Here is a 17379-nt window from a genome sequence, read left to right on the forward strand (position 1 = left end):
TAGAATGGTAGAGTTGGAAGGGACCAACAGGGTCATCGTGTTCAGCCCCCGGCTCAATGCAGGATTCACTAAACCATCTCAGCCAGATGTCTGTCCAGCCTCTGTTTGAAGACTTTCATTGAAGGAGAACTCACCTTCAGCATCCCAATGTTTAATAGCAGCATTTAATAGGTTAAGGAAAAAAACAATGTTGAAGATCCAGCACTAAAAATCATGCATTAAAAGTCCATTTATTAGAATTGACCGAACATGTTTGGGCTTGCCTGCACCCCGAAAAATATAGTGCAAAAAATATTTAAAAAATAGTGAGGTATTGGTTGATATTTTGGCCAAAATGTGCAAGCTCGTAACCCACGCCAGTGCATTTGTTCCAAGATCTGGGCAGGTAAGTGTTGTTGACTTTTTTCTGCTGTTGAAAATGGAATTTTTGTAGACCTTGAGTCTCTAGTGGCTTTGCTATTTAGTTTAGTGATAGGACTCGTAAGCGTGGGGACCCTTGGCGTGGGTTACGAGCTTGCGTATTTTGGCCAAAATATCAACCAATACCTCACTATTTTTGTATATTTTTTGCACTATATTTTTCGGGGTGCAGCCAAGCCCAAACACGTTCGGTCTCGCATGAGGGGTGTTCGCACTGGGATGCATTGAGAGTGTGCTGGCCAGCCCACCTAATCGAAAAGTAGGGGTGTGACTAATAGGCTGTGAACCAAACACTATGCAGCACCATTGTTTGAACAACGCCCTATGTGGGCCTTTATTGTGCCATTGTATACTGGGCAGTCACCCCCTCCAGGAGTGGGTATGTGGAGAGTGGCTGTTGATCTGGTATTTTGCACCTGTGTTGCTAACATCTTGCTTTATGGGCTGGCTGCACCCTGCAGTGCATTTGTTCCAAGTGTCAGGACTCTGAACATTTTTTATTACCTTTTTGTGCATTACTGCCCTTTTCCAAGATGGCGTCTTTGGTCTCATGTGCACTGTGTCTTCCTGCTATAAAACTCCACCCCAGCCTTCAGTCTGTGCTAGAGTATTCTGCCTTGCATCCAGCTCCTGACCTCTGGTGACTCCCTGGCCATATACCTGCTCCTGTGAACCTGTGGGGTTATCCTGCTACTCTGCTCTGAGTTCCTGCTGCATACACCAGTTCCAGTAATCCTCCTTCATCTGCTGCTCGTGTTTGCTTCCATCTACATTTGCTGGACATATAAGCTGTTTCTGCTCTGCAAGAACCTGAGACTATTACCCAGACCTCCCTGGTTGAGCTAAGATATTATTTGAACTGCCTTATAAGCATATATATCTGTGTTTTGGACTAAGCAAGGACTTATTCGTGTCAAGTATCCTCAAGAATAATTGTGCTTCATAGACTTTCTGCGTGATTGCATTTTCCTCTAAAGTTTCCTATAGACTGCTGAGCTGCATTTGATATTTGCACCAAGTGTTGTGGACTTGAGTTTCTCTCTGCACCTGTTTGACTCACCGTGTGATAATATAGTATAATATATATATAATATTTACCACTTATAAAACTGTGTCCTGTAGTTGTCTTGTTGCACGCAAAGAGTCTCCTGAGTTATCCCCTATAATTATTACACCAACATCTGGGCAGGTAAGTGTTGCTGCCTTTTTTTCTGCTGTTGAAAATTGAATTTTTGTAGACCTTGAGTCTCTAGTGGCTTTGCTACTTAGTTCAGATGCGTCCTTACTCATAGGCATGTGAAGTAGAATGGCGATAATCCTGCATTATATACAAACTACCGTATATCCCTGGAAATCAATTTATGTTAATGCACAAAATTCAAATAAACCATTATTAAATGTAAAGAAATAATGAATATCTATAACAGATGTACAGTAATGGACATGATTAGTGTTGAGCGATACCTTCCGATATCGGGAAATATCGGATCGGATTGGATCGGACCGATACTCCAAAAATATCGGGTATCGCTGATTCCGATACCGGAAACCAATGCAAGTCAATGGGACACAAATATCGGAATGAAAAGAAACCCTTTCTTTCCTTGTACATCCAGTTCAGGAGGGGGGAAGAGTGTGGGCGGTGCGTGGGTGGAGACTGTGCGCATCTGTGTGTGCGGGCGGGGTCTGTGCGGGCCTCTCAGGGGTCCGGGGGAAGATGAATCATTCACTGCAAAACCTAATGGAAGCTAGTATACAATATAGATTTTTCAGTCCAGAAAAAATCCCTTTAAAGGGAATCTGTCAGCAGGTATCTGCTATGTAATCTGACAGGAGCATGATGTAGGGACAGAGATGCTGATTCCAGTGATGTATCATTTAGTTTACTGGGTGCAACAGTTGTCAGTTGAGTATCACGGTTTTCTCTGCAGTAGATATAGCAGAGCTCTGAATGCTGAGCCCTGTATAGCCCCATCCACACCACTGATTACAGGCTTTCTGTGTATACTGTATAATGACAGAAAGCAGCTAATCAGTGGTGGGGATGTGCTTGGACCAGAAAAACAAAGGCCAATAAGTGAGATATTGTTAAAGTCAGTATCTCTTCTCTTACATCATGGTGATCTCAGATTACATAGCAAATACCCAGTGACAGGTTTCCTTTAAACGCTAAAATTGGTGTGTTTGGAGCTGTGCTTACAGGAGTACACTCCAGCAAACACCATACCCCATACAATACCTCCCATTGATCTGAACTGGATAATAAATACACATATAGTGGGGTCCCCCTAGTGGCAACAGATTTTTTTTATCTTTCTTTTGTTTTTTTATTTTGGTTTGTCTTTAAGTATAAGACCATTTTCTTTTCTTTTCAGTTTTTATTAACTAAGAGCCATAACTATTTTAATATTTCTCTTGATATAACCATACGGGGCTTGCTATTTGTGACACAAGTTACACTTTTCCGTAATTTACCTACTCAATGTATTGAAATGTGTTAAAAAAAAGACTTGATGCAAAAATGATATGTATTTTTTATGTTTTCATTTGTTTAATTTATTCTAATTTCTTAAAAATAAAAAATAGATTTGTTTTCAATTTCCCATAGAGACCCATAACTTTTTATATTTTTGGGATGATAGAGATAACTGATTGCTTGTTTCCTGTGAGGTGAGCTATAGTTTCACCATTTTGAGGCAATCATCACTTTTCACATTTTTTTTCACATTTTTATGTTTCAATATGTAAATGGTTTAGACCAGTGATGAGAGAGTGTGCTCCGCACTGGTCAATACTCGACTAAGTATCGTGGGTGCTTGAGCGCCATGCTCGAGTCCCCGCCCCACATGTTTTGTGCCTGATAGAAGCCAATAAACATGCGTGGATTGCCTGCCATACACGGTAATGTCGTAGCCATGTTGGCTAGTGGCATTACTGTGATTCGCCATCCGCATCATGTCATGGGTTCCTATGAAGCGATGGCCGGGGGACCACCACGGTGCAAGAAGACTACTGTACACAAGATGAGGTGCAAACAACAAAGGGTAGATTTATTGGAAGGCAAGGAATGAAGTGGATGAGGAAGATGCAAACAGGGGTATACAATGGCAACAGACAATTTACAAGAGTTATGAACTTTAACCCCTTAACGACCGCCGATACGCCTTTTAACGGCGGCCGCTAAGGGTACTTAATCCACAGCGCCGTTAATTAACGGCGCTGTGGAAAAAGTGAATAGCGCCCCCCAGAGTCGGATTTTCTCTGGGGTCTCGGTTGCCGAGGGTAGCCGAGACCCCAGAGAACATGATTCAGGGGGTTTTTACCGACCCCCGAGTTGCGATCGCCGGTAATTAACCGTTTACCGGCGGTCGCAACAACAAAAAAAAAAACGCAATTTGCCGTTTAATTTCTCTGTCCTCCGATGTGATCGCACATCGGAGGACAGAGAAATGTGGTCCCCGATGGCCCCCAATAGCCCCCCAATACTTACCTACCTCCCCCGGTGCTCCTCGTGTCTCCCCATGGGCGCCGCCATCTTTCTTCCGGGAAAAAATGGCGGGCGCACGCGCAGTGTGCCCGCCGCCCGGCACCCGGATGTTCTTTGGGGTCTCGGCTGCCGGGGGTAGCCGAGACCCCAAAGAACATGATCGGGGTCGGTTTGCACCGACCCCTGCTTTGCGATCGCCGGTAATTAACAGTTTACCGGCGACCGCAAAAAAAAAAAAAAAAAAGCGATCAGTTATTTCTCTGTCCTCTGATGTGATCACACATCAGAGGACAGAGAAATAGGGGGATTCAGGGACCCTATCATACTCACCCGGGGTCCCTGGGTCCTCTTCTGTCTTCTCCTGCCAGCCGGCTTTTTCATCATGGCGGGCGCATGCGCAGTGCGCCCGCCATCTGCTGCCATCTGCCGGCCAGCAGGAGAAGACAAGTTGGGGCTAAAATTAGGGTTAGGGTTAGGGTTAGGGTTAGAGTTAGGGTTAGAGTTAGGGTTAGGGTTAGGGTTAGGGTTAGGGTTAGAGTTAGAGTTAGAGTTAGGGTTAGGGTTAGGGTTAGAGTTAGAGTTAGGGTTAGGGTTAGGGTTAGGGTTAGAGTTAGAGTTAGGGTTAGGGTTAGGGTTAGGGTTAGAGTTAGAGTTAGGGTTAGGGTTAGGGTTAGGGTTAGAGTTAGGGTTAGGGTTAGGGTTAGGGTTAGGGTTAGGGTTAGAGTTAGGGTTAGGGTTAGAGTTAGAGTTAGGGTTAGGGTTAGGGTTAGGGTTAGAGTTAGGGTTAGGGTTGGGGCTAAATTTAGGGTTAGGGTTAGGGCTAGGGTTAGGGTTAGGCTACTTTCACACTAGCGTTTTTTGGCTTCCGTCGCAATGCGTCGTTGGAGAAAAAACGCATCCTGCAAAAGTGCTTGCAGGATGCGTTTTTTCTCCATTGGCTTGCATTAGCGACGCATTGCGACGGATTGCCACATGTCGCATCCGTCGTGCGACGGATGCGTCGTGCTTCGGCGGACCGTCGACACAAAAAAAACTACATGTAACTTTTTTGTGCGACGTGTCCGCCATTTCTGACCGCGCATGCGTGGCCGGAACTCTGCCCCCGCCTCCCCGCACCTCACAATGGGGCAGCGGATGCGTTGAAAAAACAGCATCCGCTGCACCCGTTGTGCGGCGCTTACAACGCTAGCGTCGGTACGTCGGCCCGACACACTGCGATGGGCCGAGTACGACGCTAGTGTGAAAGTAGCCTTAGGCTTCTTTCACACTTGCGTCGGTACGGGGCGGTCGCAATGCGTCGGCCCGATGTACCGACGCACGTTGTGAAAATTGTGCACAACGTGGGCAGCGGATGCAGTTTTTCAACGCATCCGCTGCCCAGTCTATGTCCTGGGGAGGAGGGGGCAGAGTTACGGCCACGCATCCGCGGAAATGGCGGACGCGACGTACAAAAAAAAGGTTACATTGAACTTTTTTTGTGACGACGGGGGCTAAAGTTATGGTTAGGGTTGGGGCTAAAGTTAGGGTTGGGGCTAAAGTTAGGGTTAGAGTTGGGATTAGGGTTAGCGTTTGGATTAGGGTTGGGATTAGTGTTACGTTTGGGATTAGGGTTGGGATTAGGGTTAGGGTTGGGATTAGGGTTAGGGGTGTGTTGGATTTAGGGTTTTGATTAGGGTTATGGTTAGGGTTGAGATTAGGGCTGTTTTGGGGTTAGGGTTGTGATTATCGTTAGGGTTGTGATTAGGATTATGGATCGGGTTGAGATTAGGGTTAGGGCTGTGTTGGGGTTAGGGTTGGAGTTAGAATTGGGGGGTTTCCACTGTTTAGGTACATCAGGGGGTCTCCAAACACGACAGCCAATTTTGCGCTAAAAAAGTCAAATGGTACTCCCTCCCTTCTGAGCTCTGCCGTGCGCCCAAACAGTGGTTTACCCCCACATATGGGGCATCAGCGTACTCGGGATAAATTGGACAACAACTTTTGGGGTCCAATTTCTCCTGTTACCCTTGTGAAAATAAAAACTTGGGGGCTAAAAATCTTTTTTGTTGGAAAAAAATATATTTTTTTATTTTCACTACTCTGCATTATAAATTTCTGTGAAGCACTTGAGCTTTCAAAGTTCTCACCACATATCTAGATAAGTTCCTTAGGGGGTCTAGTTTCCAAAATTTGGTCACTTGTGGGGGTTTCTACTGTTTAGGTACATTAGGGGTCTGCAAACGCAACATAACGCCCGCAGACAATTCTATCAAAGTCTGCATTCCAAAATGGCGCTCCTTCCCTTCCGAGCTCTGCCGTGCGCCCAAACAGTGGTTTACCCCCACATATGGGGTACCAGCATACTCAGGACAAATTGGACAACAACTTTTGGGGTCCAATTTCTCTTGTTACCCTTGTGAAAATAAAAACTTGGGGGCTAAAAATCTTTTTTGTTGGAAAAAAATATATTTTTTTATTTTCACTACTCTGCATTATAAATTTCTGTGAAGCACTTGAGCTTTCAAAGTTCTCACCACATATCTAGATAAGTTCCTTAGGGGGTCTAGTTTCCAAAATTTGGTCACTTGTGGGGGTTTCTACTGTTTAGGTACATTAGGGGTCTGCAAACGCAACATAACGCCCGCAGACAATTCTATCAAAGTCTGCATTCCAAAATGGCGCTCCTTCCCTTCCGAGCTCTGCCGTGCGCCCAAACAGTGGTTTACCCCCACATATGGGGTACCAGCATACTCAGGACAATGTGGACAACAACTTTTGGGGTCCAATTTCTCTTGTTACCCTTGTGAAAATAAAAATTTTGGGGCTAAAAAAATCTTTTTTGTGGGAAAAAAAATATTTTTTATTTTCACTACTCTGCATTATAAATTTCTGTAAAGCACTTGGGCATTCAAATTTCTCACCACATATCTAGATAAGTTCCTTGGGGGGTCTATTTTCCAAAATGGGGTCACTTGTTGGGGGTTTCTACTGTTTAGGTACATTAGGGGTCTGCAAAGGCAACATAACGCCCGCAGACAATTCTATCAAAGTCTGCATTCCAAAATGGCACTCCTTCCCTTCCGAGCTCTGCCGTGCGCCCAAACAGTGGTTTACCCCCACATATGGGGTACCAGCATACTCAGGACAAATTGGACAACAACTTTTGGGGTCCAATTTCTCTTGTTACCCTTGTGAAAATAAAAACTTGGGGGCTAAAAAATCTTTATTGTTAAAAAATATATATTTTTTATTTTCACGACTCTGCATTATAAACTTCTGTGATGCACTTGGGCATTCAAAGTTCTCACTACACATCTAGATAAGTTCCATGGGGGGTCTAGTTTCCAAAATGGGGTCACTTTTGGGGGGTTTCTGCTGTTTAGGCACATCAGGGGCTCTCCAAACGCGACATGGCGTCCGATCTCAATTCCAGTCAATTTTGCATTGAAAAGTCAAATGGCGCTCCTTTGCTTCCGAGCTCAGCCATGCGCCCAAACAGTGGTTTACCCCCACATATGGGGTGTCGGCGTACTCAAGACAAATTGTACAACAGCTTCTGGGGTCCATTTTCTCCTGTTACCCTTGGTAAAATAAAAATTTGGAGGCAAAAAGATCATTTTTGTAGAAAAAATGCGATTTTTTTATTTTCACGGCTCTACGTTATAAACTTCTGTGAAGCACCTGGGGGTTTAAAGTGCTCACCACACATCTAGATAAGTTCCTTAAGGGGTCTAGTTTCCAAAATGGTGTCATATGTGGGGGGTCTCTACTGTTTAGGCACATCAGCGGCTCTCCAAACGTGACATGGCGTCCGATCTCAATTCCAGCCAATTCTACATTGAAAAAGTAAAACGACACTCCTTCTCTTCCAAGCTCTGCGGTGCGCCCAAACAGTGGTTTACCCCCATATATGGGGTATCGACGTACTCAGGAGAAATTGCACAACAACTTTTGTGGTCTAATTTCTCCTGTTACCCTTGTGAAAATAAAAATTTGGGGGCAAAAAGATCATTTTTGTAGAAAAAATGAGATTTTTTATTTTCACGGCTCTACGTTATAAACTTCTGTGAAGCACTTGGGGGTTCAAAGTGCTCACCACTAGTGTTGAGCATTCCGATACCGCAAGTATCGGGTATCGGCCGATACTAGCGGTATCGGAATTCCGATACCGGGATTCCGATACTTGGCGCGTATCGGATACCGGAATCGGAAATTCAATGATTCAAAATTCAGAAATTCAGCCAATGAGAAAGATTCCAAGTGTGGGCACATCCTGTTTAGCATGGAGGGCATGAAACTACTGGCAAGGCTGTGATTGGCTGCTGAAATGATGTCATGATGCAGTTTAAAAGTCGCTGGCGCCATTTTGCGATCACTCTGCTGTGAATTCAGTTAGTGACAGGACGCTGTTTGCTGACTGAGGGACAGTTTAGAGATAGCGATTTGCTTCTTTGTGCTTTCCAAAGGCTAATTTAGCAACCGCTGTGTTCACCTACTATTCACCTTCCTTTTGCCTTGTAGCTCTGTTTTCACAGCGATCTGCAAGGTCTCTCTGTGTGTGTGTGTGTGAGTGCAGCCCACTCTCTAGTCTGAGTGCAGCCACATAGGCCATCCATAGCTGGTTGTATTCAGTTCAGGGAGGGTGGTTCATTGCCTCATACTGTCCTTTTTTTTTTTTTTTTTGAAGTAGTGCAGGCTGCTGCACATTTTTTCCAAAAATTCCTATTAGTGTCTTTCCACCCGTCTCCAGCTAATTTGTGGAAAAACACTACATAGGATAAAGTAGAGGAGGGTTTTTGGGCCTTGCAGCGCCGTTTACGGCTGTCTGCACGGTCTCCGTGTGACTGCAGCTCGCCCTGTAGTCTGTGAGCAGCCGTAGCCTGGTTGTCTGCAGCTCAGGGTTTTTCACTGCGTCATGCCGCCAAATCAATTTTCTTTTTTTTCAAAGTAGTGTAGTCTGCTGCTAATTTATTTAAAAAAATCCTATTAGTGTCTTTCCACCCGTCTCCAGCTAATTTGTGGAAAAACACTACATAGGATAAAGTAGAGGAGGGTTTTTGGGCCTTGCAGCGCCGTTTACGGCTGTCTGCACGGTCTCCGTGTGACTGCAGCTCGCCCTGTAGTCTGTGAGCAGCCGTAGCCTGGTTGTCTGCAGCTCAGGGTTTTTCACTGCGTCATACCGCCAAATCAATTTTCTTTTTTTTCAAAGTAGTGTAGTCTGCTGCTAATTTATTTTAAAAAATCCTATTAGTGTCTTTCCACCCGTCTCCAGCTAATTTGTGGAAAAACACTACATAGGATAAAGTAGAGGAGGGTTTTTGGGCCTTGCAGCGCCGTTTACGGCTGTCTGCACGGTCTCCGTGTGATTGCAGCTCTATCCGTTGTCAGTTCAGCCCCCAAAAAATAAATAAATAATAAAGTTCACCAAACACACCAGTTACACACCACTTTACATTTGTGTAGGCCACATTAGCTCATATTCAAGTCTAGTCCACACTTTAGAAAATTAGTGTGTCTTATACCTGTTAGGAGGAGTTGCTCAGGAATAAGCACACAAAGCCGTTAGTACTTTTCTGCTTATCTTTATCAGTCAACCAAGATGAAGAAGGCAGTGAGTAAGGCACGTGGGCGTGGGCGTGGGCGCGGAGCAGGGAGGGGACGTGGGGATTCTGTGCCTGCTGCGGGCACCGGTGAGTCATCAGCACCCACTTTCACAAGGGAACAGTCGTTCATGCGCAGCTTTGTCGCCGAGCGCCGTACACCGCTGCTGCGTGAAGACCAAATTGAAGCCGTTGTGGGATGGATGGCAGCTAATGCATCAACTTCCATTAGTGCCACATCCTCTCAGACACAGAGCACTGGAGAGCAGCCATCTGTCTCTTCACCACCTGCAAAATTGCCCAGGCAGACAGAGATCCCAGGACAGGAGCAGTCTCTACTTCTGTTCTCTGAATCATCTCTTGGCTTGGAAACAGGGGGCCAGCCAAGCAGCATTGGAGAAATGGAAGAAGAGGCAGGGTGCAGTGATGCCCAACAGCTTTTTCTGTCTTCCTCTGAAGAGGCGGGTGGGCCAGTGGCTCCGGTCACCACCTCGCAGGCCGCATCAGCTGATGATGACACTCAGGTGCCACTTACTGGTGCGTGCTCTGCTGCTGAGACTACCCAGGAGGAGCAGTTGGGGGCAGAGGGTAGTGTAGATGATGAGGTCCTTGACCCATCTTGGCGTCAGGGACAGGAAGGTGGTGGGAGCAGCTCTGAGGAAGAGATTCCCCGTACGGCCCAAAGAGGGAGAGGGAGGGGGAAGACTGCGGATCCTGCAGCCTCCGCTTTGGCACCCGTAAGGAGCATGTCTCTTCCAAAAGTCAAAAGGGGGGCTCCCAAGACTTGCAGTGCCTGGTCCTTTTTTGACACAGTTGCAGATGACATTTGCTATGTCAGATGCAAGGTGTGTCATCAAAAAATCAAAAGAGGTCAAAAAGTCGCCAACCTCAATACCTCCAACATGTGGAAACATGTGCGCAACAGGCACCCGGCGGAGTTAGACAAACACACTGAAGAGCTAGGCCAACCAACAGCGGCAGCTACCACCTCTTCAGCTCGTGTTGCCTCTTCCTCTAGCTCACACGCAGCTGGTTCGGCTTCCTCCCAGGATCGCCGTGGAAGAACCTCTGGCCCTGTTGTCCAGAGACCCGCTGTCATTCCACCCGCAGCACCACTTTCCCAGTCAACCACACACTCCCAGCCCAGTCTACAGCCATCGGTAGTACAGGCATGGGAGAAAAGGCGGCCTTTCTCGTCAAACCACCCACGAGCACAGGCTCTGACTGCAGGCATTGCCAAACTTCTGTCACTGGAAATGCTGTCATTCAGGCTGGTGGAGACTGACAGCTTCCGTGACTTGATGTCATTGGCAGTCCCACAGTACAGTGTGCCCAGCCGCTTTTACTTCAGCAGGCAAGCCGTCCCTGCCCTGCACAAGCATGTGGAGGGACACATAAAACACGCGCTACTGAACGCCGTCAGTAGCAAGGTCCACCTCACCACCGATGCGTGGACCAGTCAACATGGACAGGGGCGATACCTTTCCCTCACTGCCCATTGGGTTAATGTCGTTGAGCCGGGTACAGACCGTGCGAGTGGCGCAGGACGTGTCCTGCCCACTCCAAGGATTGCAGGAATCCATTCTGTACGCATTGACTCCTCCTCTTACACCAGTTCCTCAGAATCATCGCTGCAGGAGCCGTCACAGTCCACCTCCACATGGACCCGTGATGAACGTGTACCTGTTACGACTGACATGAGCACAGCCGTGGCCAAACGTCAACAGGCCGTCTTGAAATTAATTTTTTTGGGGAATCGTAGCCACACAGCGCAGGAGCTCTGGAATGCCATCAAGCAGGAGAGCGATGTGTGGTTTGAGCCAGCGAATCTCCAGCCAGGCATGGTAGTGTGTGATAATGGCCGAAATCTGGTGGCAGCCCTGGGCCTCGGCAACCTCACTCACATCCCATGTCTGGCACATGTGCTCAATTTGGTCGTGCAGAGTTTTTTGAGGGACTATCCGGATCTTGATGCACTGCTGCACAAGGTCCGCCTAGAGTGTGCTCACTTGCGGCGTTCCAGCACGGCAAAAGCGCGCATTGCGGCTCTGCAGCGCCGACACCGCCTGCCGGAACATCGCATCATATGTGACCTACCTACCAGGTGGAATTCCACGTTACATATGTTGGAGCGGTTGTGTGAGCAGCAGCAAGCTGTAATGGAGTACCAGCTGTATCAGGCGCAAAAAAGTCGCAGTCAGCGCCGTACAGACTTCACAACCACAGAGTGGGCCACTATGAAGGATGTCTGCCAGGTTTTGCGTCCCTTTGATTATTCCACGCGGATGGCGAGTGCAGATGATGCACTAGTCAGCATGACTGTCCCCCTTATCTGCCTGCTTGAAAAATCACTGCAAGCGCTAAGGGATGATGTTGTGGAAGAGGTGGAGGATGAGGATTCACCACTTCCATCATCTTCTGGACAGTCAGCGCCACGTGGTTCCTCACAAACGCGTAGGCAGGGGACAGTTTGTGAGGAGGATGAGGAGGAGTCAATGGAGGAGGAAGACATCCGTCCAGAGGAGGGAGTTCCCGAATTGTCCAGTACTCAGTGTGTACAGCGAGGGTGGGGTGATGACGAGCGGGCAGAGATCACGCCTCCAGCTGGGGACAGCGTTTCTTGGGCAGTTGGCAGTCTGCAGCACATGGTGGATTACATGCTGCAGTGCCTGAGAAACGACCGCCGCATCGACCACATTCTCAACATGTCTGATTATTGGGTGTTCACCCTCCTCGATCCTCGCTACCGGGACAACGTAGAAAGCCTCATCACACCGTTGAACCGGGAGCGAAAAATGCGGGAGTACCAAGACACACTGGTCAGTTCCATCATCTTCTCCATTCCAACTGAGAGAAGTGCTGCTAGTGCATTCCAAAGCAGCTCAGTGCGTCCAGGCAGTGGTGGAGGCTCTGCACAAAGAGGGAGCAGAAGCAGTGCCTCTGCCCAAGGCAAGACCAGTATGGCCGAACTGTGGCACAGTTTTCTGTGCCCGCCACAAAAGTCTACACCATCACAGACGGCTCCAGTCAGCAGGAGGCAACGGTTCCGTCAGATGGTGACAGACTACATGTCTTGCCCTCTTGCTGTACTCCCAGACGGCTCTTCCCCTTTCAAGTTTTGGGTCTCAAAGCTGGATACATGGCCAGAGCTAAGCCAGTATGCATTGGAGGTGCTGTCTTGCCCTGCGGCCAGTGTATTATCGGAACGTGTCTTTAGTGCTGCAGGTGGTGTACTAACTGACCGTCGCATGCGACTATCCTCCGATAACGTTGACCGGCTTACTTTCCTGAAAATGAACAAGGCCTGGATCTCGCAGGAATTTGCCACTCCTCCTCCTGATTAAATAATTAGGTCACTGTATACGTTATCCAGGTCTCCTGTTGTGTTCATCTTTCTACCACCTGAACTTAAATTCCTGGGCTCCAACACCGCCAGTTGAGGCTCAGATGTGCCGTCTGCACAGTCAAAACATACGACCCAGTGTTATTGGGTTTCAGTAACGTCAGCTGATCCCCAGCTGTGTAGCCGGCAATGTGTCATGCGACCGCCACGCTGACACAACAACTGAAATGTAAGGGAATCTGTCCCCCCCCCCCAAGGCGTTTGTTACTGAAAGAGCCACCTTGTGCAGCAGTAATGCTGCACAAGGAAAAAGGTAGCTATTTTGGTTTTGCTCCTTGCACACGCAAAACTTAACACTTATAAAATGTGTCCACTGATACCGTAAAACCGTCCCGGAGGTGGGACTTTCCTTCGTAATATGACGCAGCACAGCCGTCATTCCTACCCCCCCGGCGCCGCGCCCCGGCTCCTCAGCGTTGTTTGATTCCGTCCCGGAGCCTGCGCTGTTATGTTATCCCGTGGCCAGGCACACTTAGCGCTGCCCGTCTTCTGGCATCATTTGGTGTCAGGCTGGCTGCGCCTGTGCGGCCACGCTGGCCGAGAGCCCGCCTCGCAGTGTCTTCTGATTTAATCCCACTGGGGGCCTGGGATCTATGGACATGCACAGTGCATATCTGAACCTCCACCTCTCACTCATCTCCCTATGGCTTCTTCAGACTGTTCGGTGTCAGCTGGTCCCTAATAGCATGCCACGGCCGTGACACCGCACAGTCTGAAAAAGAAGCCGTAGGGAGGGGAGTGAGAGGCGAGGATATGCACTGCGCATGGCCATGGATCCCAGGCCCCCAGTGGGATTACATCAGAAGACACTGCGAGTCGGGCTCTCGGCCAGCGCGGCCGCACAGGCGCAGCCAGCCTGACACCAAATGATGTCAGAAGATGGGCAGCGCTAAGTGTGCCTGGCCACGGGATAACATAACAGCGCAGGCTCCGGGACGGAATCAAACAACGCTGAGGAGCCAGGGCACGGCGGCGGGGGGTAGTAATGATGGCTGTGCTGCGTCATATTACGAAGGAAAGTCCCACCTCCGGGACGGTTTCACGGCTTCAGGGGACACATTTTAAAAGTGTTTAGTTCTGTGTTTGCAAGGAGCATGATGAAAAGAGCCACCTTTTCCTTTTGCATCTTTTGTGCTGCACAAGCTGGCTCTTTCAGCTACAAACGCCTTGGGGGGGGGGTTAAAGGTTCCCTTTCGACTTTCTCAGGCTTCGGCCTACATTGTGTTCCTCTGCTTTTCCACCTGCCCCTGGGCTCCAACACCGCTAGTTGCCGTCCAGAAGTGCTGTACGCACAGTCAACAGTCGCTCCTCTGTTATTGGGGTTCAGTAACGTCAGCTGTTCCCCTGCTGTGTGTGTGGCAATCCCTCCTACCTCCTCCAACCTCCTCCAACCTCCTCCTCCTCCACCTGTCCCTGGGCTCCAACATCGCCAGTTGCCGTCCAGAAGTGCTGTACGCACAGTCAACAGTCCCTCCTCTGTTATTGGGGTTCAGTAACGTCAGCTGTTCCCCTGCTGTGTGTGTGGCAATCCCTCCTACCTCCTCCTACCTCCTCCAACCTCCTCCTCCTCCACCTGTCCCTGGGCTCCAACACCGCCAGTTGCCGTCCAGAAGTGCTGTACGCACAGTCAACAGTCCCTCCTCTGTTATTGGGGTTCAGTAACGTCAGCTGTTCCCCTGCTGTGTGTGTGGCAATCCATCCTACCTCCTCCAACCTCCTCCTCCTCCACCTGTCCCTGGGCTCCAACACCGCCAGTTGCCGTCCAGAAGTGCTGTACGCACAGTCAACAGTCCCTCCTCTGTTATTGGGGTTCAGTAACGTCAGCTGTTCCCCTGCTGTGTGTGTGGCAATCCCTCCTACCTCCTCCAATCTCCTCCTCCTCCACCTGTCCCTGGGCTCCAACACCGCCAGTTGCCGTCCAGAAGTGCTGTACGCACAGTCAACAGTCCCTCCTCTGTTATTGGGGTTCAGTAACGTCAGCTGTTCCCCTGCTGTGTGTGTGGCAATCCCTCCTACCTCCTCCAACCTCCTCCTCCTCCACCTGTCCCTGGGCTCCAACACCGCCAGTTGCCGTCCAGAAGTGCTGTACGCACAGTCAACAGTCCCTCCTCTGTTATTGGGGTTCAGTAACGTCAGCTGTTCCCCTGCTGTGTGTGTGGCAATCCCTCCTACCTCCTCCTACCTCCTCCAACCTCCTCCTCCTCCACCTGTCCCTGGGCTCCAACACCGCCAGTTGCCGTCCAGAAGTGCTGTACGCACAGTCAACAGTCCCTCCTCTGTTATTGGGGTTCAGTAACGTCAGCTGTTCCCCTGCTGTGTGTGTGGCAATCCCTCCTACCTCCTCCTACCTCCTCCAACCTCCTCCTCCTCCACCTGTCCCTGGGCTCCAACACCGCCAGTTGCCGTCCAGAAGTGCTGTACGCACAGTCAACAGTCCCTCCTCTGTTATTGGGGTTCAGTAACGTCAGCTGTTCCCCTGCTGTGTGTGTGGCAATCCCTCCTACCTCCTCCAACCTCCTCCTCCTCCACCTGTCCCTGGGCTCCAACACCGCCAGTTGCCGTCCAGAAGTGCTGTACGCACAGTCAACAGTCCCTCCTCTGTTATTGGGGTTCAGTAACGTCAGCTGTTCCCCTGCTGTGTGTGTGGCAATCCCTCCTACCTCCTCCAACCTCCTCCTCCTCCACCTGTCCCTGGGCTCCAACACCGCCAGTTGCCGTCCAGAAGTGCTGTACGCACAGTCAACAGTCCCTCCTCTTTTATTGGGGTTCAGTAACGTCAGCTGTTCCCCTGCTGTGTGTGTGGCAATCCCTCCTACCTCCTCCAACCTCCTCCTCCTCCACCTGTCCCTGGGCTCCAACACCGCCAGTTGCCGTCCAGAAGTGCTGTACGCACAGTCAACAGTCCCTCCTCTGTTATTGGGGTTCAGTAACGTCAGCTGTTCCCCTGCTGTGTGTGTGGCAATCCCTCCTACCTCCTCCTACCTCCTCCAACCTCCTCCTCCTCCACCTGTCCCTGGGCTCCAACACCGCCAGTTGCCGTCCAGAAGTGCTGTACGCACAGTCAACAGTCCCTCCTCTGTTATTGGGGTTCAGTAACGTCAGCTGTTCCCCTGCTGTGTGTGTGGCAATCCCTCCTACCTCCTCCTACCTCCTCCAACCTCCTCCTCCTCCACCTGTCCCTGGGCTCCAACACCGCCAGTTGCCGTCCAGAAGTGCTGTACGCACAGTCAACAGTCCCTCCTCTGTTATTGGGGTTCAGTAACGTCAGCTGTTCCCCTGCTGTGTGTGTGGCAATCCCTCCTACCTCCTCCAACCTCCACCTGTCCCTGGGCTCCAACACCGCCAGTTGCCGTCCAGAAGTGCTGTACGCACAGTCAACAGTCCCTCCTCTGTTATTGGGGTTCAGTAACGTCAGCTGTTCCCCTGCTGTGTGTGTGGCAATCCCTCCTACCTCCTCCTACCTCCTCCAACCTCCTCCTCCTCCACCTGTCCCTGGGCTCCAACACCGCCAGTTGCCGTCCAGAAGTGCTGTACGCACAGTCAACAGTCCCTCCTCTGTTATTGGGGTTCAGTAACGTCAGCTGTTCCCCTGCTGTGTGTGTGGCAATCCCTCCTACCTCCTCCAACCTCCTCCAACCTCCTCCTCCTCCACCTGTCCCTGGGCTCCAACACCGCCAGTTGCCGTCCAGAAGTGCTGTACGCACAGTCAACAGTCGCTCCTCTGTTATTGGGGTTCAGTAACGTCAGCTGTTCCCCTGCTGTGTGTGTGGCAATCCCTCCTACCTCCTCCAACCTCCTCCTCCTCCACCTGTCCCTGGGCTCCAACACCGCCAGTTGCCGTCCAGAAGTGCTGTACGCACAGTCAACAGTCCCTCCTCTGTTATTGGGGTTCAGTAACGTCAGCTGTTCCCCTGCTGTGTGTGTGGCAATCCCTCCTACCTCCTCCAACCTCCTCCTCCTCCACCTGTCCCTGGGCTCCAACACCGCCAGTTGCCGTCCAGAAGTGCTGTACGCACAGTCAACAGTCCCTCCTCTGTTATTGGGGTTCAGTAACGTCAGCTGTTCCCCTGCTGTGTGTGTGGCAATCCCTCCTACCTCCTCCAACCTCCTCCTCCTCCACCTGTCCCTGGGCTCCAACACCGCCAGTTGCCGTCCAGAAGTGCTGTACGCACAGTCAACAGTCCCTCCTCTGTTATTGGGGTTCAGTAACGTCAGCTGTTCCCCTGCTGTGTGTGTGGCAATCCCTCCTACCTCCTCCAACCTCCTCCTCCTCCACCTGTCCCTGGGCTCCAACACCGCCAGTTGCCGTCCAGAAGTGCTGTACGCACAGTCAACAGTCCCTCCTCTGTTATTGGGGTTCAGTAACGTCAGCTGTTCCCCTGCTGTGTGTGTGGCAATCCCTCCTACCTCCTCCTACCTCCTCCAACCTCCTCCTCCTCCACCTGTCCCTGGGCTCCAACACCGCCAGTTGCCGTCCAGAAGTGCTGTAC

The sequence above is a fragment of the Ranitomeya variabilis genome, chromosome 2, assembly GCF_051348905.1.
Source record: "Ranitomeya variabilis isolate aRanVar5 chromosome 2, aRanVar5.hap1, whole genome shotgun sequence".
Classification (NCBI taxonomy): Eukaryota; Metazoa; Chordata; class Amphibia; order Anura; family Dendrobatidae; genus Ranitomeya; species Ranitomeya variabilis.